This window comes from Sinocyclocheilus grahami, unplaced genomic scaffold (assembly GCF_001515645.1).
Source record: "Sinocyclocheilus grahami isolate Dianchi unplaced genomic scaffold, SAMN03320097.WGS_v1.1 scaffold350.1, whole genome shotgun sequence".
Classification (NCBI taxonomy): domain Eukaryota; kingdom Metazoa; phylum Chordata; class Actinopteri; order Cypriniformes; family Cyprinidae; genus Sinocyclocheilus; species Sinocyclocheilus grahami.
The window spans coordinates 410,390-435,500 of record NW_015505529.1 but is presented as its reverse complement, the minus strand read 5'-3'; the positions used below and the strand labels follow the sequence as shown (position 1 = coordinate 435,500).

At 38.8% G+C, this 25,111-nt stretch overlaps 1 protein-coding gene across 1 annotated transcript in view; it reads right to left on the bottom strand.

Annotated features, from left to right (window-relative positions):
• bcas3 (BCAS3 microtubule associated cell migration factor) overlaps positions 1-25,111 on the bottom strand; it is a 232,294-nt gene that overhangs the window by 98,942 nt on the left and 108,241 nt on the right. The window lies entirely within an intron of this gene.

The following is a 25,111-nucleotide window of genomic DNA, read 5'->3' as shown; positions in this document are numbered from 1 at the left end:
ATATTATTTTATTTTATTTTTTTTAATTGTTTTTAATTATCAAAACAATTTATACAATTATTATAATTATTGACTGTGATGATTATAATATCAACAATGAGAATATGTTTGTGTTTTATATAAATTAAAAATGACATTTATTTACATTTGACAAAACACATATTATTGTTATTGTTATTAACACTAATACTAATAATAATATGAACAATATTGCACTAATATAAATAATGATATTTTTAAAAGACAATACAATTTTTTATACTGTTTTAAAGTAGAATTTTATTATTATTATTATTATTATTATTGTTGTTGTTATTATTTTAAAATGGAATTCTACAGTAGTAACAATGACTGTTGTAACCAGGTTTCCCATAACAGATCATATCACAGATGCCGGGTGTTTGAATCAATAGCTGTAAAACCAACGTCCAGAGAGATGGTGAGAGAGACCCCTTGGATTGACTGACCCTGCCACGGCCACCTGGACCATCACCCCCTTCCCCTCATAATCAGAAGACGACAGACAATCCTGCAAGCACAATGTGAACACAATTCCCACACTGTATTTGAGGAGGTGTCAAATAGGGTAAATCCCCTCAGCCCACGCCTTACCATAAAGCACAAACACATGCAAAATTAATCTAGAGTGGAGCAGGGGTTAAGCCTGTGGGACAAAACCGGGTCAGTACAATACAATGAGTCTCCTCTCCCCCTCTTCCTCTCCTTCACACACATTCACGCAAACACACAAGCAGGAGGGACACACAGACGCCTGAGTCCAACAGCAACAGCTGTTTACGGTTGTCTGTTTCCAGCTAATTTGTTGAAATAGATTTAACAAATGGCAACCTCATTTGTGTAACGGGCAATATGGTCATTACTGGCATCCAAATGCATTCATGCACACCCTACAGATGCTTAAAATGCAGTAAATTTGAATTAAAAGTGTAAATAAGAGACAGATAATATCTATGCAGGGTATTACTATAAATTAGAGCTCTATGAAAACTGACTGACTATAAATCTCTGCACTCATGTTTATGGAAATATTTCACTGCTGCTAAGTCACATAACCGTCAATGTGCACTGTTTACTTCCCTTGTTATTTTCACTGCCTTCATCCATCACAAATAAAGAAAAAAATGCTGCAAACAGAAAAAAAACTAAACAAATGAATTATTAAATCACTCTAGATGAGCTGGCAGACAGACAAAATGTCCAAACTGTCTCAAGGAGGTGGGAAAAAAAGCGACGAGTGGTTCAAAGCAACTAAACCTTCGCTACACTGCTTAAATAATTTGCTAAAGATCATTCATTCAACAATAACTGCCATTTTTACAGTAAAATGCCCAAGCTGCTCTTTTCCATACAATGGAAGTGATTGGTAACCACAGCTTTTCAGAAACATTTTCATTGAGTAACTACCTAAATAAACCACTTTTACTGGGTTTATGATCTTCTTTTGGAGTTCAACAGCTCTTGATCCCCATCCACTTTCATTGTATGGAAACGTGCAGCTTGGACACTCTGCTAAACGTCTCTTTTTGTGTTCTACAAAAGAAATAAAGCAAAACAGGTCTGATACAACAAGAGGGTGAGTAAACAATGAGAGAACTTTCATTTTTGCCTCAGTTCATGCCCTGTGGCACACCGAGTCTTTGATTCAGCCGAGGAAAAGCTCCCATCGAAGGGATTTTATTGAAAACATGGACAGGCGCTGCTCTCCCCAGGTCCGACACCAAAGACATAAGCAGAGCCGCTGATTAGAGAGACGAGCCCCAGACTCCTGCTGTAATGAGATGCAAGGCCATGCGTCATGGCGCAGTCTGCCAAAACGTAAAACAAGACGACAGACCAGCAAAGCCAGTAACATTACTTCACTCTCGCTCTCAGAATAAAAGAGCTGGCTGTGATATGTAAGATCATGGATAGCCAGGTAGAGGCAATGTGATGGAGACCCTTGCCAAGACACCATACAGATGTGACTCTGGGGGCAAAATAACTGTCTCGGCTTTCTCTGCTTTCGCTCCTGAGGGAAACAAATTTCCTCTTCCATAATACTCGTTCTCTTTTTTTAAACCAGTCTCTCTTGCCAGACTCATGGAGGTCAATGACCTCGCAAGGGAACTGCTGCTGTTAGATGCAATCTCACAGGCAAAACATGCATTTTGATTTTGTCAATGAAGGTGAAAGCCATCAAATGGCAAAAGCTATGACTAAAAAATAATTAATTAAGTAGGCCTAATTAACATTGGCTACATCTGTGTGCTATATTCTCACATAATGCATAAGTCTGGTGTAGCTTCAGCCCTCTGGATGCAATAATCTCCCAGGAAACAACAGAGGTGTGTGTGCTGTAAAATTTTTTATCAAATCACATGAGAATGAAGAAAAAAAAGTACCAGTGGATCAACACGCAATGCATCTGTCACTACATGAAAATGAAATTAAGTGCGGCAGGCATTCTGGGATATTGACTTTGAGTGGCAGGGCTTGAGATGGCAAGTGAACACAGCACTCTTTCTGTACAGTATATGACTCTGGGTTTGATTCGAATCCAGTGCATTAAGCCGGCCTCGCATCTTAAGCAGCGGGCTATGTGGAAGCTGTTAGTTAAATCAAGTTAAGCCATTTCCGCACTTAAAACAACTTCCCCATTGCCATACGCCCGCAGGAAGATCAGAGATTTGATGTAAACTCATGTTCGTTCCAAATGTGCTTTAAAGACGGGTTCATGCTGATAAAACTCCTTCCTATCATAGTTCGTCGCTGGGATAAATGTAGCCCGTTCAAAGCATTAATGCACTTATTTAATTACGGATTCATTTATGCCTGGTTTTCTGTACGACGACTGCATGGTCCAACATGTACGTTACATTAACTTTACACATCCATCACATTTGCACAAGCAGAACACATTAAACTTGACACAAACAGAGGGCTTCCCCCATCCGCTCAAAGCTCGCTTACCCATCCGGGAGATGACAAGATCTTTACACTCAAAATCCTCAGGCTATGGCCAGATGCCCTGCACTTGCCCAACTGCGTGACAGCCAGTATCTCCACCCCATCCGCCCCCACACCTCCATATCTCCAGCCACGGACAGATGGGCGGAAAGGTGGAGCACTTCAAGCGTAAGATAGATGGATGACTTTCGGCGCGCTCACCATCATGTAGAGCCACAGAGGGGGGCTGGATTCTCTCTCTTATTTGTGAATCATTAAAATAATATTCTGGGTTCGGTACAAGTTAAGCCTAATTGACTTTATTTGAGGTAGAATTACCACAAAAATTTATTTCCACCCGTTCCTCATTTACTTACCACTTTAAAGTACATTACAGTAAGGCACCAATCTGTAAACATTAAAGTACTTACTGTTTCAATAGTATAGCCTCAGGATGTACACAATACATGTGCAAACATGATTTTTAGTGTGAAAAAGTACTTTAAAACCTTTTCTGCGTAAAGTCATATGCAATCTTACAACTTCGTCCATAACAACACCTACAACAACCATAAAAATAACTTAAAGGGATAGTTCACCCTAAAATGAAAATTATGTAATTAATTATTCACCCTTGTGTCGTTCTAAACCCGTAAGACCTTCATTCATCTTTGGAACACAAATTAAGATATTTTTTATGAAATCTGAGAGCTTTTTGACCCTGCATAGACAGCAACGCAAGTGAAACCTTTTCACCTTGGCCCAGAAAGTTAGTACGGACATCGTTAAAATAGTCCATGTGACATCAGTGGTTCAACCGTAATTTTACGGAGCTACGAGAATACTTTTTGTGCTCAAAGAAAAAAATAACTTTATTCAACAATCTTCTGGGTCAGTCTCCGTCGCCATTCATGAGAGTATCACGACGCACCTGACCCGGAAGAGAAGAAATCGTTGAATAATTTAGTTTTATTCTTTGCACACAAAAATGATTCTGGTAGCTTCACAAGATTATGGTTGCACCACTGATGTCACATGGACATCAAATGTTTCAGTTGCTGTCTATGCGGGTCAGAAATGTCTCGGATTTCATCAAAAATATCTTAATTTGTGTTCCGAAGATGAACGAAGGTCTTACAGGTTTGGAACGACATGAAGGCGAGTAATTAATGACAGAATTTTCATTTTTGAGTATACTATCCCTTTAACAGCTCAAATAATACATTAGTTTTAACAGCAGATTAATGTAAATTAATTTTTAAAAGTTCTGAACTATGTTTCTTCTTTCAAATCCTTAGAATTTTGGTCTCATTCGCTTCTACTGTAAATTCTACAAAATTTGGCCCCATTCACTTCCATTGTAAGTGACTCGCTGAAAATGATGGATAAGATGAAATTTTGGGGGGGGGGGGGGGGGGGAAACATCATGTAATGAATATTTAGAATCACCCAAAGCTAGGTAAATATTTCAACTAATTAATAAACCACATCGCTCACACAAATCATAATGAACAAAGTGCAAAGTCTGTTCAAGGGCAGGTGAAAATCACTTGGAAGTGTTTGTGAGAGTGTGTGTGTGTGTGTTGTGTACTTGTGTGCTGCTTACTCAGGCCGAGATTCTCAGAAGAATATAATGAACTGAGAACGACCTTGATCAGTGATTCAAAGCCGTGATTAGAGGGCATTCCCCTCCTCTGCCCTCACATTCATCAAGTGTGTGTTTTGATCTTTCAGGCACATCACATGTGTTCCCCCGACCAGCGCCAGCAAAGCAAACTCCCATTGACTCAGGCCGTTCTGCAAATTACCCACGTACACTAGCAACAACGAAGCGCCCTAACATTGCCCAGGGCACATCTTACACTGAATCGTTAACTTTTGATAAAGGCTGGACGCTCTTCAGTCCCGATACGGCTAGGAGGAGCGGCTGCAATTAAGACAGGTCTGGTTCTTCTTCCCAGGTTTCTAGCAATAATAACTACAGGGGACTGGACTTAGAATAAATGTAAATGAGCAGATAAGAATCAACCCCGAAGACTTTTCCACATACATCACTTTTTGACAGTTTAGCGATTTTAAGACAAAAAAAAGAAGCTCATGTAAAGAACACCATGTGAAATCACAAGTAGGACAGAAGCAAAATGCCACCGCCGCTGGCCGATGGGAAAAGCAGGCAACACCCATAAGGATTACTGGGACATATTTGATAATAAAAATGGTCATACTGTAAGTTTTTTACTAGACAAGCCCTTCCTATGAACCCGCTCTGCTAGCGTCCTTCGAGAAAACACTGAGTGCAAGGAAAGAAATGACTTTTTCCTTTCATTTTATGTGGTCTCCAAACTTCAAGTAAAAGTAATGAGCTAATTGTGGCTTTTGATGTCAACCCGTTCTTTCTCTCTTGCTCCCTCTCTCTTTTTTTTCAAACCAGCGTGTTATTCTTCGAACTCCATAAAGCTTTTCAAACCCTTCTGCAATCATGGCTTGGGTTTGAGGAGACAGAAAAAAGTGGAGTTCATATAAGTCAGTGTAAATGCAAGGTATTAATTATGCTAGAGAGAGAGAGAGAGAGAGAGACAGAGAGAGAGAGAGAGAGAGAGAGAGAGAGTTGGCTGCTGCGCTCCATTTAAAATATGATCAGTATAAGCGGGCTCTGCTGAGTGCGGAAAGCAAAGCCCAGAGAAGAATGAGGACAGGAATAGAGAGGTAGTCAGAAAGTCGTTGGAAAGTGACAATGTCAAGGGTGACTTAAATATCAGAATGGGACATTTAAACCTTTCACAAAGCAACATTAGCAGCACATTTTTACTACATTAAAATAAACCGCGTGATACAAAAAGTCACAGTTATATTTAGCTTTTTTTTTTCCATTACAAATTATAAGAATAAAAATTTGAGAGAAAATTTTAACAGCAAAATGAACACAAATTTAGATAGTTCACCCAAAAAATAAAACCTGTCATAATTTACTCCACTCACACAAAATGACATATTTTGAAGAATGTATTAAATAAATATTTTTATTGGATTTTTAAAAATGCTCTTTGTTTAAATTACTAAAAAAGTGACAACATTTCTTCTTCTTCTTCTTTTTCAATTTTCATTGTGGTCTTATGTAACTGGACACTATTTAAGATTTTTAATCACTTGTTCCCTTTGTTCATTCAGAATGGTTTTTGCAGTTCACTTAAACAGTGTAGCCTTATGGTGTGACTTCTTATTCCATGTAATTTCACAAATTACATTAAAAACTGTTTTCATGATAATTATACTAGAAAAAGTCATCTGCTAAACACAAACACACACAACCAGTAATGCTTGAAAGTTTACATATTATTGCTCTTAGTGCATCCATGGCTTTACTGTCCTGCCAGTGGCACAAACGACTGGGAAAAACTGTTCAGTCTCCAAACTACAGGTCAAATTAAGAGGTATAAACAACTGTAGAGCCAGATGAGCTGTATAATAACTATCGGCATGGATCTGCTAAAGAGGGATGCTGTCAAACAGACAGAAAAAGACAACTAGAAATAACACAGAGAGAAGACTAGAAAAATGTTGAGGAAAATAGATGACAGTGAGAGCGAGAAATAGCAAGGGAAGTGGCACTGAAGGACAATGGGAGGGAGGGTGGTTAACAGGAACAGGAATAGGAGTGAAAGAGAAGCCGGACCCACGGATCATCGAGGGAGTTGTTTAAGGAGAAACAGTGTCCGTTTGTGGCCGGTGATAATACTTTCCATTCAACAGGGCTCGCAGCGCACTGATTCCTCTGATTGCAGCCTGGCGCCCTGCTGGCGAGGCTCTGTGCTGAAATTAAATCCACTCTATTCAGTTATAAATTATAATGCTCTATAAACAACACCCCCACTGGGAAAAGAAGTAGGGGGGTGAGAGAGACAGAGAGAGAGCGAGAGCGAGAGCGAAAGAAAGAAAGAAAGAAAGAAAGAAAGAAAGAAAGAAAGAAAGAAAGAAAGAAAGAAAGGATAACAGATTAAACAGGAGGAGAAAAGGATGAGGATAATGGAGGAGGAAGTGATCTGTTTCTCAAGTCATATGTATGTACAGACAGACAGACAGACAGACAGACAGACAGACAGATAGATAGATAGATAGATAGATAGATAGATAGATAGATAGATAGATAGATAGATAGATAGATAGATAGATAGATAGATAGATAGATAGATAGATAGATAGATAGATAGATAGATAGATAGACAGACTGATAAATAGATAGACAGATAGACAGATAGATAGATAGAACTGTACAATAAAAATCTAAAAATATATATTTTAATAAACATAGGAAAATAAGAACTGTGTTAAATTAATACTTAAATAGTGTATCTGTATTAATGTATCTCTACAATATAATTTTGAAAATAATAAATAAAATAAAATAAACCACCAAGACGCATGTCAGCAAAATTTAAAATTGACATTCTCTGATAATGTTCCAAGGTATCATATTTGAACCACGAAATGGAATAAGGTGAACTGAACAGAAGTGAGAAAAGAGAGAGAACAGAATGAAGAGATTGCTGTTCACTAGCTGCACTGTTTGAGAATCAAGCACAGTGTCCAGGTTGCACACTGGGAGTTCTGCGCCTCTCTGCTGCCACTTTTGTCTTTAGTCCAGTGCAAAGTCTGAAAGCCACAACACCCACACAGTGAAATCCAGCACACGCTGAAACACTAACGAACCCAACAAACTCACCTCTCTGTTTGTCACCAACACCCCCTGGTTGTGCACAGGGCAAAGCCTCAACCAGTCCTGGGCTCTAATTTCATTCTAACAAGCACATTTTACACGAACATACAGTGTTTTAGCTTTTTATGTTAAGCGGTGCGCACTGTGACTGAAAGCTGGATCGAAGTCAAACAAATTTTAATTACAGATGGCATTAAAATCTCTACATTATTGACCTCTAATTAATTTACTCAAACACCCCTACACATCCACAGTGTGCTGCGAGGGTGCTTTTAACTACTGAGCCTGGGTCTGTAACTAGGAGTTCTGTAATTTCTTAGCAAACAGCAGTGGCTATGAGCTACTTGCTTCTGCTTTGCTTTGTGAGTTCCCAGTTGCAATTAGTGAGACACGCTACTTCAACATAACGGCTTCCACAAACACACACACACGAAAAACAGTAACCACTGAGGAAACTACAGTTCAATACATAATATAAGCACTCTATTAACTCTCATCCTTGATGGCACCCATTCACTGTAAAAGATCCGTTGGTGAACAAGTGAAGTAATGCTAAATTTCTCCAAATCTATTCCTATGGAGAAACAAACTCATCTATATCTTGGATGGCCTGAAGGGGGAGTACATTTTCAGCAAATTTTCGTATTTGGGTGAGCTACCTTTACAATTTATTCATATTAAAATATTTAAAATTAAAGCATCAAATTTAAACATTTTCTGAATCCATGTCTAATTTTGATTGACCTTCGACACCGAATACAGGAGCTAACTGAACCATGCTAACCAGTCAAACCTTGACCCCTTGGTTCAAAACGGCACTGTATACAGTATACTAGTTTGTGATGAAGTCAGCGTCAACAGACTCGCAAGCAAACAGGTCTTCAACATAGAAATGCAGGTGGTGCTAATTTTTAACATGTGGAAACTGTACACACCAGACACAAACTTGGCAAACGTAACATACAACAACAGACCCCGAGTTTCAAATGGGAGGTGAGTGACCGTAAATGTCACCAGCGTTCCGAGCGTGTGTCTCAGGACGGCAATCTGACAAAAGAGCTGGGAGAAAGTTTCCCAGGCTGCTGTACATGAGCACAGCCAGTGAGACCCATTCATCCTCCACGCTACATTTGAAACCTGTTGCTGGGTGTGAGAGAGAGAAAAAGCTCTCCTCTAATCGACTGTGCATACCACGGAGCAGATAGATGTCGGAGGAATAATTGCTAATGTCTGTTTGGTAGCATACAGTAAAAATAGCTGCAGTAACCAGTCCAGTCGTCCAATCCCAGAGCATCTATTCTCTCCCTGGCCAATTACAGCACGATTGGCAGAGCAAACAAAGACTTATTGGTTGTTAAGTTGGCCTCTCATCTCTGGAGTTCCCTCCCCTTCTCTGTTCCTCACACAACATCTGCAAACACCTGATACGCATCCAGCACCCTGCTGCCCTACACTCTTGTTAAATTGTTACCACCTTTTGCTAAGCCAGCGCCGTCAATTAACAACACTGCTCTTTACTTCAAAGGGCCACTGGGGCTGTAGGTTTAACCTTGCTGCTCCTGAAGATTTGTTTTTGATTTTCATGAGATCCCAAGACGCTTTCAACTTTGTTCTCTCACTTTTGCCACAGTGTCTAGAGCCAGGCTTGCTGCCAGACTTGGTTATATTTAACAAATCTCAGGCTTTAAGTAAAATAAATAAATAAATAAATCTGGAATTCAAAAAGCTGCCCACAACAACTACTACTACTACTACTACTACCTTTTATGATGTTTGACCCAGAACTGTTCCACGATTCTTTAAAGTTTCTTTAATATGTGTAGAATTAAATAATAAGCCACTCAAGTGTACATTACAGTGATTTTTCCATGGATAAGTAGGAACAACATGATTCCATGAAACCCTTTTAACCATGGTACACCCACTGTAATGAACAGCCTCTTTCGGCATATTGATTTTATAACATGGTGGCACCAGCAAGAGGATAAAAGACACAATAAAATAATATTTAAGAGTTATAATAATTATCTAAATATGATTAATAATTTGTGAAATATTATCAAATTATTACCTATTATCAATTATATTAAAATGACATATCAATTTATTAATAATTGTTAAAAATTATTAATAATTGTCTGAGCTGTTTCACAACTGTTGCTGTAAACTCTGAGATGTTATGCTAATGGATTCAACCTGAGTCTTGCGAAATAAAATAAAATAACATATAACATAACAACATAACATAACATAACAAATAAAAATCCTCCATGAACAGTAATATAAACCATCATCCAAAAATGTTAATATAGTTCATTAGTCTAACTTCAGGCAATTTACAATTCCCAAATAACAATTTCAAGCATTAAATTGTGCATCCAGAATTTACTCAGAGCTATATGAACTAAGTCAAAACTTTTATAATTGGCACTTTTATTTTATTGCTTGTTTTTCAGCTTTTATTGATACAGATAATCAAGAAACAACATAAAATGATGGCGGAAATAGAGGCAAGACATTATCAAGAAGATCTCAAACTCGTGTTTTCTCCATGAGCATCACAACCTATGTCACAGCTCTGAAATTGATCTTTTACACTTATGGAGTATAAAATGGAAATGACAGACTATCCCATATAGACTCCTGCCATTGGATGGTAGCTAAAAAAACATTGCACTTTAAAGCTCCACAGTGTGGTGAAGAAGCCTCAGGCCTGGGCTGCAGCTGTAGGCCTCTCTGAGCACTAATGTCCAACTGGAGCTCTCTACTGCCGTTCAGAAGCACACTCCAGTGAATCTTCTGTGCAGCAGAACACTCACGATATGTGTCTGCGGCCGTCTGTTTTTCATCGGGCAGCAGGCTGAGTGTGCAGGCAGTAGCGTGTGAAGCGTGTTCGGGCGCCCCCTCCTAGCGTATCACCATAGCCCCACTGATGACCCCGCAGCACCAAGAGTGAACTAGAGCAAATGCCTTTATGAATTAATACTGGGGCAAAGAGATCTGTGTGGGTGTAAATGTATGTGTGTGACAGCGAGAGCGAGAGAGAATGAGAGCATGGGGGTGCAAGGAGGGTTTAGGTTGTGTGTATGTGTGTGTTGTGCTGCTCTTTTTCAGTGAGCCAGCCCCCTTTGCAGCCTCAGGATGTGAGCTGTCACTTCAGATAGCTGGTGATGAGGCACAGAGCTGTCAGGAAAGGTGAAGACGGCCCAGAAAAGGAGAGAGAAAACGAGTGAGACTGACTGACGGACTGGTGGAGAGGATTTCACAGGGAAAAATGCTCAGTCGTCAGAGAAAGAGCAAGTGATGCGACGGAGAGAAAGATTTTACTGTCAAAGACAGGACAGGGTGTCACTGCATCATCTAGAATGGCAAAAATAAATAACCGTACATGTGCAAAACTTTTTCACACAGAAATCATGGCTTATTATTTGGTTTGCGCTTAAATTTAGGTTCAAATTTAGAACCATCTGAAACCACACATGCAGAATAAAACAAACAACAAAACAACACAAAACAAAACAAAAATGAGCAAAAACAAAACGATGAACAAATGAAAACACAAAACAAAATAAGAAAAATAAAAAAATAATAAAAACAATTTGCAAAAACAAAACATGGATGAACAAATGAAAACATAAAACAAAATAAGTAAAATAAAATAATATAATAAAAACAATTTGCAAAAACAAAACATGGATGAACAAATGAAAACATAAAACAAAATAAGTAAAATAAAATAATATAATAAAAACAATTTGCAAAAACAAAACATGGATGAACAAATGAAAACTCAAAACAAAAACAAAAAAAGGACACACTTCTTCATTTAAATAATACAGATTAATAAACATAAGCCAGAACCTTTTCAGCATAATTTTCTGTATATCTAAGTATGGACTCAAAGTGTGTGTGTGTGTGTGTGTGTGTGTGTGTGTGTGTGTGTGTGAGAGAGAAAGAAACCAGCTTTGCTGGCAAAACTTTCACATTTCTGAGCTCAAATGTCCTCAAAACAGTTCACAATATGTACTCGTTTTGTTTGTGGTCGGGTGTCCCATATGTTAAAACTTAATTTAAAAATTGGTTGAGTATTACATTTGGCGAAATAAAGATTTAATACTTCACTCAACCGACCACAAAATCCTCTAAAGTGGAGGAAATTGAGAATAAAAAAAATAGCTGTTTGCACCTCCTCACTTTCAAGCCACAGTCAAATTGCTGCACGTTTGGTCATGCAAAACCATTATTACAGCTTGGTTGTGATTATGGTAATACCACATCTTATTTATCAATATGAGGATGGCACTGAGATTCTGGTGGTATGAGCGGATGGAATGGAAATGTTTTCTGAGGTTCAGCTTGCCAAGTAATTACATGACAACTGCACAGACAATAATGGTGTGATTTCTGTGTAGTTTGTCTTTTTCAGTGAAGGAATCAAAGGAGTCTGGGACTAACTAATGTGCCACTAAGTAGTATAAAAATGATAAAAGAACTGCAAGTAAAGATTCACCAAGTATTCATTTGTTAATGCTTCATTGATTAATACAACACTTGTCCTAGACTGTATACGGACACCTACTGGTGTGGATGCAACACTGCACCAAAACAAAGAAATTGAGTTACTAATTCCACTATAGAAACATCATATTTATAGACATATTTGTCAAGCATGATTAACCAAATGTTCCCTAAAAGGGGGGCAGAAATGAGTAGTAATTGTTTGGTCATGTTATCTCAAAATGTAGACACTTGAGTTCAATTAAACTGCCTTTTTATACTATTATAATATAATTGTGTCTCCGAGCTCCTGTGAGAATACGTTTTAAACATATTGATTAAAATGAAAGTTTTTGTTAGATGTATTCATTATTTAACAAATCAGTCTGGTTTAACAAATAGTGTGTTAAAAGTACACGAAACGGAAAGAATAAAATGCTTACCCTTCCTTTCCATTGAATGCTGTTCTGAAACCAACGCTTTGTGACATAGCACACTTTGGACTCGGTTGCGTTTGGAAATCTCTTCAATATGGAGATCGGCAAGTTGCATCAAACAGCCATTTCCAGATCAGGCCCATATGTGGATACCAGTCAGTCATAGATTGCTCCCATATTCTCTTCAGTCAATCCAGAGCTAAAAATATAAATACTGACGGAACAGACTAATTACAGTTAGATCGGCTTTTGAGAGGAAATCACGGCCTCGGCATAGACGAAACAACAGTGCCATACTTTCCTTCTTAGGTATTCACTTTGTTCATCTCTTCAGGATTTCGGTCAGGTGCAACAGTTTGAAGCTCAGATGAGCTCATGATGGTTTCTGAAAAGTGGATTTTACCATGCGAGTCATCGACGAGCTCACTGCGCAACGTTTGACCTTAAAGGAAGGCATGCCGCAGCCCACAAACACATGGCCTTGAGAGACTCATATATATTGGCTTCGAAAAAGCCCACCACTAATTTGAACCGTTTAAGCCACTTTAAAGAGGGACTGATCTAACTTTGATGAAAACGGAATTGCCTTTCACAATGTGTCTTTCAGTTCAGAAGTTTAACACACTGCTACCAACCGCTCAAACCAGCATGCTCAGCTGCAGGATCAGTCTCTTGTAGTGAGAGGATTGCTGCCGTCATCAGTAGATTATTAAAATGCTCACTATTGAGTGCTTTTTAAAGACTATGGTGCTTTTCCAAAACCTAGTTAAAAGCCTTCATAGCCATAATTTTAAGACATAAAATGTGTGAGGGTAGGCAACTTTTGTTTAATTTGACTATTTTTTATTCTTTTGCAGAGAAGGCAACAAAACAAAGAACAAAACAGAAAACAAACTAAACTAAACTAAACTAAACCCCAGAATGCCAGAAGCTGGATAATTTATTTTATATTATAAATATATTTAATAAAAATGTTAATAAAAATAGATCAATTCTGAAAATTATCAAAAGAAGTTACATTAAATAAAATAAAAATCCAAGGTGGATGACATGCAAGAAATGTTGTATATTATAAATATACTACAAAAAATATATATTTTAATGCTGACAATTATAAAAAAATAAAATAAAATAAAAGAATTACTAATATATATCCCAAATTAATGTGTGCTAAGTATATTAATTTTTATTACTGCATTGCCAGTATACGAATCAATTGTGAGTTCAGTCTCATGTGCTTCATGGTGTCTATGTGTTCAAATCAGTAATTTATGAGGTTCTAATTCAGTTAGGACACTGCCGTAAAAGACAGCTGTCTATGTAGCATGTAGACAGTAGGCAGCTCGCTAAGTTTTGGAACAGAGCTTAAGCCTTAAATCTGTTCATCACATGACTGCTATCAGATCGAGAGCACCAAAAAGTCAGAAGCCATAAAGTCATAAAAAACTAATCCATGTATGACAGAGCCAGTTCTCCGTGTTCCACCACACATCACAGTAAACTAAACCCTGGTTCTCCAATTCAGCATCAGTGAAATGCTCACACCAGATCAAAGCAGCGAGTGTGGTTACATCGGAGCGGGGAATTCCACTGGAGTCCTGCTGTCCACACCAGAATCACTTCACTACCCATGTTCTCAAGGCGATAGTGACGAATTAAAATATTCTAAGCATAAGCTCAGACAGGATATGATACTATTTATGAATTATGCAGAGATGCTAAGCCTCTTTCACAGAACACAATTCACAAATTCATCACAATCTGTCGTTCTGTTCTCACAGATTAACAAATGGACAACCAATCCTTAAACACAGTGTTCTGTAATATAAGTGATGTTCTGAAATTCCTTGCAAAGGCTAGATGATAAATACCCAGAATTAAGCAAAATAACACTAAGCACAATAATTTGCTGGTTAGAGAGTTAATGGAAGAAATATATTAATTGAAAAAAGGCAAGGCCCCTCTGTAGCATCACGTGATCGCTGTGCGACTAAATGCCACATAAAACTGCATTAGGGCTTGGAATTTTGGGAAAGTTTTAAAGTGAGTGCAGCTTGAAACGAGGAGGGTAGAATAAGTACTCAGCATAGGCAAGAATAACAGTCTGGCCAAGCTGCTTTAGAAACATCTGTGTCTAATTACAAACTACATCCTACCAAAGATCCACAGCAACAAGAACAACTCAGGCAAAGCTGAGAGTTCAGGAATTATGTCAAATTCAGGTTCTACTGAACATCAACGTATTTAGCCTCAGCATTCCATAGAGTGTTCTTAAGGAAACTTTCTTGGAGCGTTTGCAAGAGACTTTTTTCTTATGACACCAAACAATAGCATCATTTGGGCAGCTGTAGACCCCTAAACAGTCAAACTGGCCGCTTCTCTTGGGTTTGTGTGTTCTCTGCTTTGTTTCGAAGCAAAAGCAACAAGACAAGCCCATGCAGGGAGTGTGAGGCTTTTTATAGCAAAACAGTGATATCATGTTATTGCTAATTTAAGGCCAGAAGGAGCTATCGTGACTTCAAAAGGGAATGGAACATGGAACTCAACCAGAGCCTGAATAAAATGAGCAGAGTGTGTAAACTGGCTGAAATCCACAACAAACAGGGAATTGGCAAACTGTGCATGTCCAGCTGTGCGCTTTTTTTCCCCTTCTCTCTGCTTTCCCTCGATTGAGATATGAGACAGACGGACAGGCGGACACATACGAGCACGCACATGCAAAAACTAAATGACCATTAGTATAAAATAAAAATCCAAGGTGGATGACATGCAAGAAATGTTGTATATTATAAATATACTACAAAAAATATATATTTTAATGCTGACAATTATAAAAAAATAAAATAAAATAAAAGAATTACTAATATATATCCCAAATTAATGTGTGCTAAGTATATTAATTTTTATTACTGCATTGCCAGTATACGAATCAATTGTGAGTTCAGTCTCATGTGCTTCATGGTGTCTATGTGTTCAAATCAGTAATTTATGAGGTTCTAATTCAGTTAGGACACTGCCGTAAAAGACAGCTGTCTATGTAGCATGTAGACAGTAGGCAGCTCGCTAAGTTTTGGAACAGAGCTTAAGCCTTAAATCTGTTCATCACATGACTGCTATCAGATCGAGAGCACCAAAAAGTCAGAAGCCATAAAGTCATAAAAAACTAATCCATGTATGACAGAGCCAGTTCTCCGTGTTCCACCACACATCACAGTAAACTAAACCCTGGTTCTCCAATTCAGCATCAGTGAAATGCTCACACCAGATCAAAGCAGCGAGTGTGGTTACATCGGAGCGGGGAATTCCACTGGAGTCCTGCTGTCCACACCAGAATCACTTCACTACCCATGTTCTCAAGGCGATAGTGACGAATTAAAATATTCTAAGCATAAGCTCAGACAGGATATGATACTATTTATGAATTATGCAGAGATGCTAAGCCTCTTTCACAGAACACAATTCACAAATTCATCACAATCTGTCGTTCTGTTCTCACAGATTAACAAATGGACAACCAATCCTTAAACACAGTGTTCTGTAATATAAGTGATGTTCTGAAATTCCTTGCAAAGGCTAGATGATAAATACCCAGAATTAAGCAAAATAACACTAAGCACAATAATTTGCTGGTTAGAGAGTTAATGGAAGAAATATATTAATTGAAAAAAGGCAAGGCCCCTCTGTAGCATCACGTGATCGCTGTGCGACTAAATGCCACATAAAACTGCATTAGGGCTTGGAATAGTTTTAAAGTTTTAAAGTGAGTGCAGCTTGAAACGAGGAGGGTAGAATAAGTACTCAGCATAGGCAAGAATAACAGTCCTGCTTTAGAGCTTTAGAAACATCTGTGTCTAATTACAAACTACATCCTACCAAAGATCCACAGCAACAAGAACAACTCAGGCAAAGCTGAGAGTTCAGGAATTATGTCAAATTCAGGTTCTACTGAACATCAACGTATTTAGCCTCAGCATTCCATAGAGTGTTCTTAAGGAAACTTTCTTGGAGCGTTTGCAAGAGACTTTTTTCTTATGACACCAAACAATAGCATCATTTGGGCAGCTGTAGACCCCTAAACAGTCAAACTGGCCGCTTCTCTTGGGTTTGTGTGTTCTCTGCTTTGTTTCGAAGCAAAAGCAACAAGACAAGCCCATGCAGGGAGTGTGAGGCTTTTTATAGCAAAACAGTGATATCATGTTATTGCTAATTTAAGGCCAGAAGGAGCTATCGTGACTTCAAAAGGGAATGGAACATGGAACTCAACCAGAGCCTGAATAAAATGAGCAGAGTGTGTAAACTGGCTGAAATCCGGAACAAACAGGGAATTGGCAAACTGTGCATGTCCAGCTGTGCGGTTTTTTTCCCCTTCTCTCTGCTTTCCCTCGATTGAGATATGAGACAGACGGACAGGCGGACACATACGAGCACGCACATGCAAAAACTAAATGACCATTAGTGTCACGCCGCAGCATTTGCATGTCTAGCGTGTGACTATAAACTCATCACGACATGGCTAGCGAGTGACAGCGGTGATCAATGTCTGTCATGGTGAGTATATGAGTGTGGCTTACGACTGATTGAGCATGATGGCAGTCTGCTAGTACGATGTCACCGCTGGACGGCCCAGAGCCATGTTTCTGCACCAGCATGTCAGCTGTCCATTATCCGCAGTCACAGGAGTGGCTATAACCCAAAGTGGCACCGAGATGGCTTCTTAACACATGAAAAGAAACATCATGTTCTGGCCAAGAATTTGAATATTTTATCGCGGAATAAAAAAAATTGACAAGACATGCCCTGGACTGCACTTAATGTACCGAACCTTTATATATATATATATATATAAGATCATTAGTGGCATGAAGAATGAGATCATGACCACATTCACTTTAAGCAAATCAATTAAACATGACATAAGACACATATTAAACTTTTTTTTTTCATAATAGAAGACTAGCAGAGTCTTTTAAGCAGTTTGCACACCCTCCAAAACTGAAAAACAGGATATGGCACTGAAATAGGGATGCACTGATATTACAGTTCTTGCTGATATTGATAACTGATAGATGGACAACATTAAAATGTATACGGATTTGTCCAAATTGATTACAAATAAATCACTAAAATCAAATAGTGATGCTACAAGTGAATTTAGGCAGACTTAAACTACTTCAGTCTGTGTGCATTGAATTTATTTAATACACAAGTTTCACAATTTGAGTTGAATTACTGAAATAAATGAACTTTTCCACGACATTCTAATTTATTGAGATGCACCTGTATATATATATATATATATATATATATATAGCACCGATATATTGGGCATCTTAGGTGCTCTCAGACCTTCAATGGAAAAAATGTATGGGTGAATCTTCAACATCAACCAAAAATCAATGAAGTCCTGTGTTGATGAAGTACATTCAAAAGAAGGCAGTTATTAATGATGCAATAGCATTCAATCAATCGAAAAATAAGTGCTGTGGGTCCTCAGGCCGTCTCCTCCCCGCTGCTGAGAGGAGATGGGTAGAGATGGCGTCTTATGCTTGGTTGTGCGCTCCAAGGGCATATGATTTGAGTTCAGTCATTCGCAAATGATTTAAAAGCCAATTACGTTGGAGCTGTTGTAACTACCCATACAGTGGATGGTTCTGTGGTCTAATTGATTACCATCAAGTCATTTGTTGTTTCACAGCGACAGAAGTAGTAGAGGGGAAAAACCTAAACAACTGTTTCTCTTTCATTTGACCGCTGCCCAAGTGCATCTTTATGTACAGTATGTAAGAATCCTTTTCTTACAACAAGGAAAAGTAAAGACCTGAGGATCACTTAAACTCAAAACACAACTCAACCAATTTTTATCTACCTCAGTGTTGTCAGTGGCTCTACCAGCTGACAGAGACACCTATGGTGTGTAAAAGATGCTTGAAGAGGCCATTTCTCTGTTTGAGCTGCCATTGTGAAGTGACATTTACCTAATGCCGCTCTAAACCTCATTGCAATTAGTGGGCAGTGATAGTGATGTGGGTTGACTCACGTGGGCAGCGCCAGCTCCTAAACTAGTCCTCGCCCACCCACGGTAGGCGCTCAAGTCCAGGAAGGAGGAGCTGGAAGGCTGCTGCATGCTCCAGTAAACAGATGTGTTTGCTACTTGCCCGCGCCACGTTTTTGCGCCTCGCTTCACCCCCTCCAAACACCGGGGTCGAGTCAGACAAGCCTTAATGGACACTCTTTTGGGCTGTTGGTGAATTTTCCGACTGCAACTGCCAGGAGACAAGCTCCATAATTACATCTGAGGCTCCAGGGAGGAGGAAAGTGTGGGGTGTCTGACTTGTTAGGGTTCAACAATGGCTCAGTCCAAATCAGTGAAGTTTGGACAAAGACGCAAACAGGCCGCACACAAGTTACGGTTTCTGCCGTCGGCAAAATGCAGGCCAGAAGCAAGAGAACCAATTAAGAGTTGACTGCAAGGGGCTCCTGTGACCTGGTTTCTTTACTTTCTAAAGAACAAATACTGAGAAGTGCATTTAACCATTTATTCTGAATAGGCTGATGTGGCAGGACTGTACACAGCCGCAGAGAGTAGCTGGGTGGTAATGCAAAAGGTGTGCAGGGCTTTTTCTGAACATTACCCATGCTCCACATCTTATTCTCCATACATACATAAACATATGCTCATCATGCATGACCATATTCATTAATATATTTGGATATTTACCTGTGCATGCTCACATAAACATTTGTATTATTATGATACATTTCTATTTCTTTTTGACATTTTAGAAAATAATTCTAACATTTCTGAATGCTGTTCTTTTGAACTTTGTATTCATAAATGGACACTAAAAGTGTTTCATGGTTTCCACAAAAATATGAAGCAAATGTTTTCCAAATTGGTAATGAAACATTTTTCTTAAGCATCAAATCAGCATATTAGAATGATTTCTGAAGGGTCATGTGACACTGAAGACTGATGTAATAGACGATTAAATTCAGCTGAAATTCAGCTTTGCTATCACAGGAATAAAATAATATTTAGTTATCACAGGAATAAAGGAATATTTTTAAATGCATAAAAATATAATACAGTTATTTTAAATTGTAACAAATTTTCAAAAAAAAAATTTCACCATTTAAGAGACTTTTTTATATACTGTATATCATAAATATAAATTTAAAAATGCATTATATTTTTAATGGTAAAACATCAAAATCAAAACAATTAAAATGCACATTTATTAATTTATTTGCTTTAAAAAAAATACAAAAAACCTCTACATTATACATAGGTACCAAATCATGATACTAGCCAACTGATTTTACCTTTTAGTATTTTTAGTTATTTAAACAGCCTGGAATTTCTTGGTTATTGGCCTTAAAATAATTACCAGTATATCAGTATCGCCCATAATTATAATTTCTGTGCATCCCTCCACCATACCATTTACATCGTAGTGTAAACCAGCAGAGTTAACATTGGATGCAGGTCTGGGATGTACAACCTGCGCATTTTCCTGCCACCATTATATCATCATTGATAGCTTCCAATGTTTTTGCAATGTTTTGTAGCAATCCACAAAGTGACCTCAAGGAAATTGTGCAGTGAACTGAATTGAAACTGCCAGTGGCATTCTGGCAAAAGGTCAAGAGGGATAAATTGAGGACGCCGAGTCTAATGGAGATGTTGTGTGAGGACTTTAAACACACTGAGAGGCGTTTTCTGTTAAAAGGGTCACTTAGAGTAGAAGCTGGGACTTTTGTGGAATATAAAAAACCTGTAGTGGAACAGGATGTGAGAGGTTAATTGGTACCCTGTGTGAAAGCTGTTAACGAGTGAGCGAGTGGAACACCCAGGATGCACTGGGACATTTCAGCAGTGCCATGAGAAATAAATGAGCACAGGGAATATTTCCTTTGGCCCCGGTATCGTCCTCTCTGAAGAATACTGGTCACGCCTGTAAGCTGGACCGTGTTAACAATGTCACCTCGCCGGTTCACACTGTTGGAGCACTCACATACGCGCTCAAGCAGACACACACAAACGCACTTTGGGCTCTTATGGCTGGGCACCTCCTCTTGTGATTGCTCACTGGTTCCATAAGGAGTCTGAAGTGGCGCGCTGTGAGCAGACAGGGATGTGGATGTAGAAGACCAGCCAGCATAAAGGCCTGTTTAGTCCAGAGGCCGTCATGAGCCTGGGGCAAAGCAGACATCCTAATCACCCTTCTAATGGCACACAGAGTCTTTCTTGTGTCTGAACTCTGCACCTCAGGCCATGTGCCACTTCCAGCCAATACTACAATTGCCAGTAGAACCACAGAACCTCCCCCTACCCAACCAAACCAAACCTTTTGTTTTCTTATCTCAGCAGTATCTGTGTTTGTGTACCATCATTGGTTTGCGAATCATTTCCTGTAAACATTTAGACAGGACACTCGCGACAATGCAGCTACAATGACTTATAGATAAAGCCTCCATCTGACAGGAGACGGCTCAGGAGAGGCACCCTCTGCACTTTTTCCCAATCGCCCGCTACTCTCTGAAAATGTGCAGTGCTCACTCAAAACACAGCTTGTTCAGCCAAATTACAGGCTTCTTGTGCTGTGTGTCGCAGTGGACGACAGCACGTCATTTCAACGTGCCTTGTGCCTGCTGCCACGTAGTTCTGGGGAAGTAAGGTTTTTCTCACAAGTGCCAACACTTACGACTGTCACCCACAGCACTATGGAAACAACACTACTGCATTCTTACCTGAGCAGGCCCAAGCAATGGCACCATTTCACACCCCCAAACCATTTCACACCACCTCACCTATAAATCTGCGGAGTGTATAACTCTATGGAGAAAAGAGATAATTACAAATAGGTACCATCAATTTTACAAATGCATAGTGAAAAGTGTTTCAGTGCACAAGTTAACACAGTGATTAAGTATCGGAGGATTGAGATGGTAAAATCGTCAACAGTTTTTGCTCCTGACTAACTTCTAATTAATGATAAACTGATTAATTCAATTTCATTTCATTTCATTTTTTAAGGAACACCAATTAACCTTACTATTAATTTAACTCAGACTTGGTTAGTTGCCTAAATCAATGAAAGCATAATTAACTATCTGGCTTTAAATGTTCTTTACTATTATCAAAAATAATGGTAAATCTTCAGTTAACATAAAACAAAATTACATACAAAAAATTATTAAACGATACAATTAAATTAACAACAGCTCAGCCAAAACATTTCTATCAAATAGTCAAATCAATATATATATATATATATATATATATATATATATATATGATTTGTATATTTGTACAGTGTTTTACAGAGAATAACATTATGTTGAGGTGGTCTGAGTCTTCAGAACTTATTAGGTACCCTCAGCTCTTTTATCCAAACCATCATCATCATCTCAAACCCTAAACCCCCCTAAATATCTTCAGGACCAAACAGGAAGTTTCCTATACTGAGTCGTATAGGAACAGCACTCATCTGTCTGCAATGTGCTCGAAACCATATTTAATCAGTGGCCAGACTGCAATAATTAAGGTAAAAGAATGATGAGATGAGTATCAGTCTTTGCCAATCCATGGATTTCAAAATATCCAAAGCATCACTGACAACCCCACCTGAAATGTATTATAATAGATTTAAAATACATTTTGTGAAGGGAGATAATGTAAGAAGTGTTACACAATTAAAAAGGTATCGTTCACTGTATAAATAGTGTGGGACGAACTACGCGCTGGAATGTAATTTTGAGGGATAGTGGATGTGTTCTATTCAAAGTATGAGCAATAGTAACAGTGATTAATGATGAAATGCAGCGAGGCTCAAAGGAGGCGTCCTGACTGTGGGGCGAGGTGTCAGAATGGAGAGTACAAGAACTCGAGGTCTGAAATGAAGGCGATACATTCACTTGGACAGGGAAGCTAGCCACCTTTGGACTGGCTTGTCACAAATCTCCCACCACCGACAGCAATAAAACAGCTACCACTGCAGCCATGACAACCGTTCTCTCTCTTTCTTTCCGTCCCACCACACAACTCTCTGACACGTACCCTCCACCGCAGACACACGTACACCCTGACACCTCTACCACAGCACATCTGAGCAGAGCTTGTTTTGCTCGTCTCAGGAGGATTAAAATCGTGCGTCTGTGTCTGCGCCGTTCCCTCTCTTTCCCTTCCTGCTCATCTGCCACAAACTAAATGATCCTTTCATTTCCTGCTGGGCCACTGGGCCCTAAGTTGGCGGCCACTGTCGGACTCGGCGGCTCTGCTCCCATGTGAAGTTCACAGCTCTTCCACTTAGCTGCTGATCCACTATCTTAACAGAGCTTACCATGGCACTTCCTGTCTGGGACAGAATTGCGCGAGCCTTGCCACGTCTCGGGCAGATATTATTCACCTGTGTGAGAAGGACCAGGAAGCCAGTGACTGAATGGCCCTGCATAAAAATACACATGGGAACTTGCACGCAAACAAAGAAGAAATAAGAAAAAAGGACAACAATGCTAAATCATACACCCACCTTTTGCCCAGTCCTCTGAGGCCTGACTCCGGAACTGACTTAGGAAGTAACTTAATGGTTACCAAACCTTTAGGGAGACTGGGTGAGCAGCATTGGGCTAAACATGTGTTTAGAGCAGACAACATCAGCAATCACCACTTGACCCCTCAGCAGAGAAAGGGTCACATACCGCTCCCCTTTTTCAAGCGCTGAAGGAAAAAACGAGAGGAAAAAATGTTTAACAGATAATTTAATCAAGTGAAAGCACTCGCCTGTTGTGAGGGGACTGCAACCATGCTGATTCCCATATGTTTGAAATACACAGAGCACAGTCCAGAGGCTCCACTGGGGATTTCTCAAGCCTCAGAGAGACGAAAACACACACACTACAATACAATACACATAGTCATGCTTCACCCAGCAGAAATGGAATTCCTTTCATTTGTAAAGAGTAAACAGAGGGAAAGAAGTTCAAAAGAAATGAGATGTTTGTACATGGAATGTTCTGATTTCTATGTATACATACTGATGGACTCATTAAGAGTTTTTCTAGTTTATAACCGAAGTACTCATGAGTTTATTATTTTTTTGTAATTTTTTGTTATAATATTTTTAGACAAGAAATATATAGTTTACTTCAACTGGTATACAGAGCAATCATTGGTTGTGTTGATTATTATATATGTTAAATATAAAAATAAACTGAACTGCAAAGTTTGGGCACTGTTGCATATTTTCATAAGTTAAAACTTCCATTTACAATTTACAGACTTAATTTTCATATGTAAGCAAAATGCGCATTATAACTTAAACTTATCCAAATATATTGTAATCAAATCAAACAGGATCAAATGAATTAAATAAAATAAAATTTTGTTCAAAAGTAAGTAAAAATCCACATTATAACTTAAATTTACCCAAATTAATTAGAATCAACTAAATTGAAACAAATCAACTGAATCACACCAACTGACTGAACTGGATCAATCAAATCAAAATAAATTGACTCGTAAGCTCTGATTCATTCTGATTAATCCCAAAAGACATGGAAAAATGGAATACAATTAAATTCAATCACTTGCTTGAATCACTTCCCAGTGGTCCAAATCAAAAGAGCACCTGCCCTATTGTATGTCTATAACGTATTTGGGTTCAGTATAATCCTATGAGATTTTTTTTTATTTGGCATTCTTTTAAATTGGTGTTTGTGAAAATGTGTTGTGTGCATGAGCTGTTTAAAGAAAACAAATCAAACAAACGTGGAGTCATTCTTCAAGCATCCCTCTATTTCCTCCCCTCTCAGTTCCTCAGCCATTACAGTAAGTGACCCAACACCTCTGGCTCCCCTGGGCTTATTTAGAGCAAATGAATCAGAAATCTGAGAAACTATTCACCAGCATCTCCAACCGCTTAACCCAGAACACACATCACATTACCTAATGGCAGCCTTGTTTAGAGAGAACAGACAGAACTGGAAACATCAGTCTGAGGTACACGAGAGGAATCTTTTACACAAGACTTAGGTTTATCAGCATTTTTCCTGTCAGGCTTTCCTGTTAAAGGCTTTAACAACCCATGGTTCAACCTTAAATTCTTTGTTTCCAGACAGCGGGTTGTGGTAGATGTGTACAACTGCAGTTTTATTGTGAATGGAGAGGGAAAAAAGCAAGGAAACGGAAAGAAAAACAATGTGAGAAAGAGGCTTGTTGGCGCTCTAGGTGGAACAGACATAATATGAGGCGGTAAGGGAGAAAAAAAGTCATTACATTTAATGTCTAACTGGTGGGAGGACAACATGCAACATCAAATACCTTAATTTCACTAAGCAAGGGTCTCAGGTTTCCCAGCAGACCACATTAAAATGCCAGAGGGGTTAAAAGTGGGTCCAATTGGGTGCAAGACGCCAAAATAAAAGAATTAAGTGGTGCACTGTTTACATCTAGAGGGGTTTGGGTGACACAGCTCGGCATGATGGGTCTCAGCACTCAGATCAGGGGGAGGTTGAG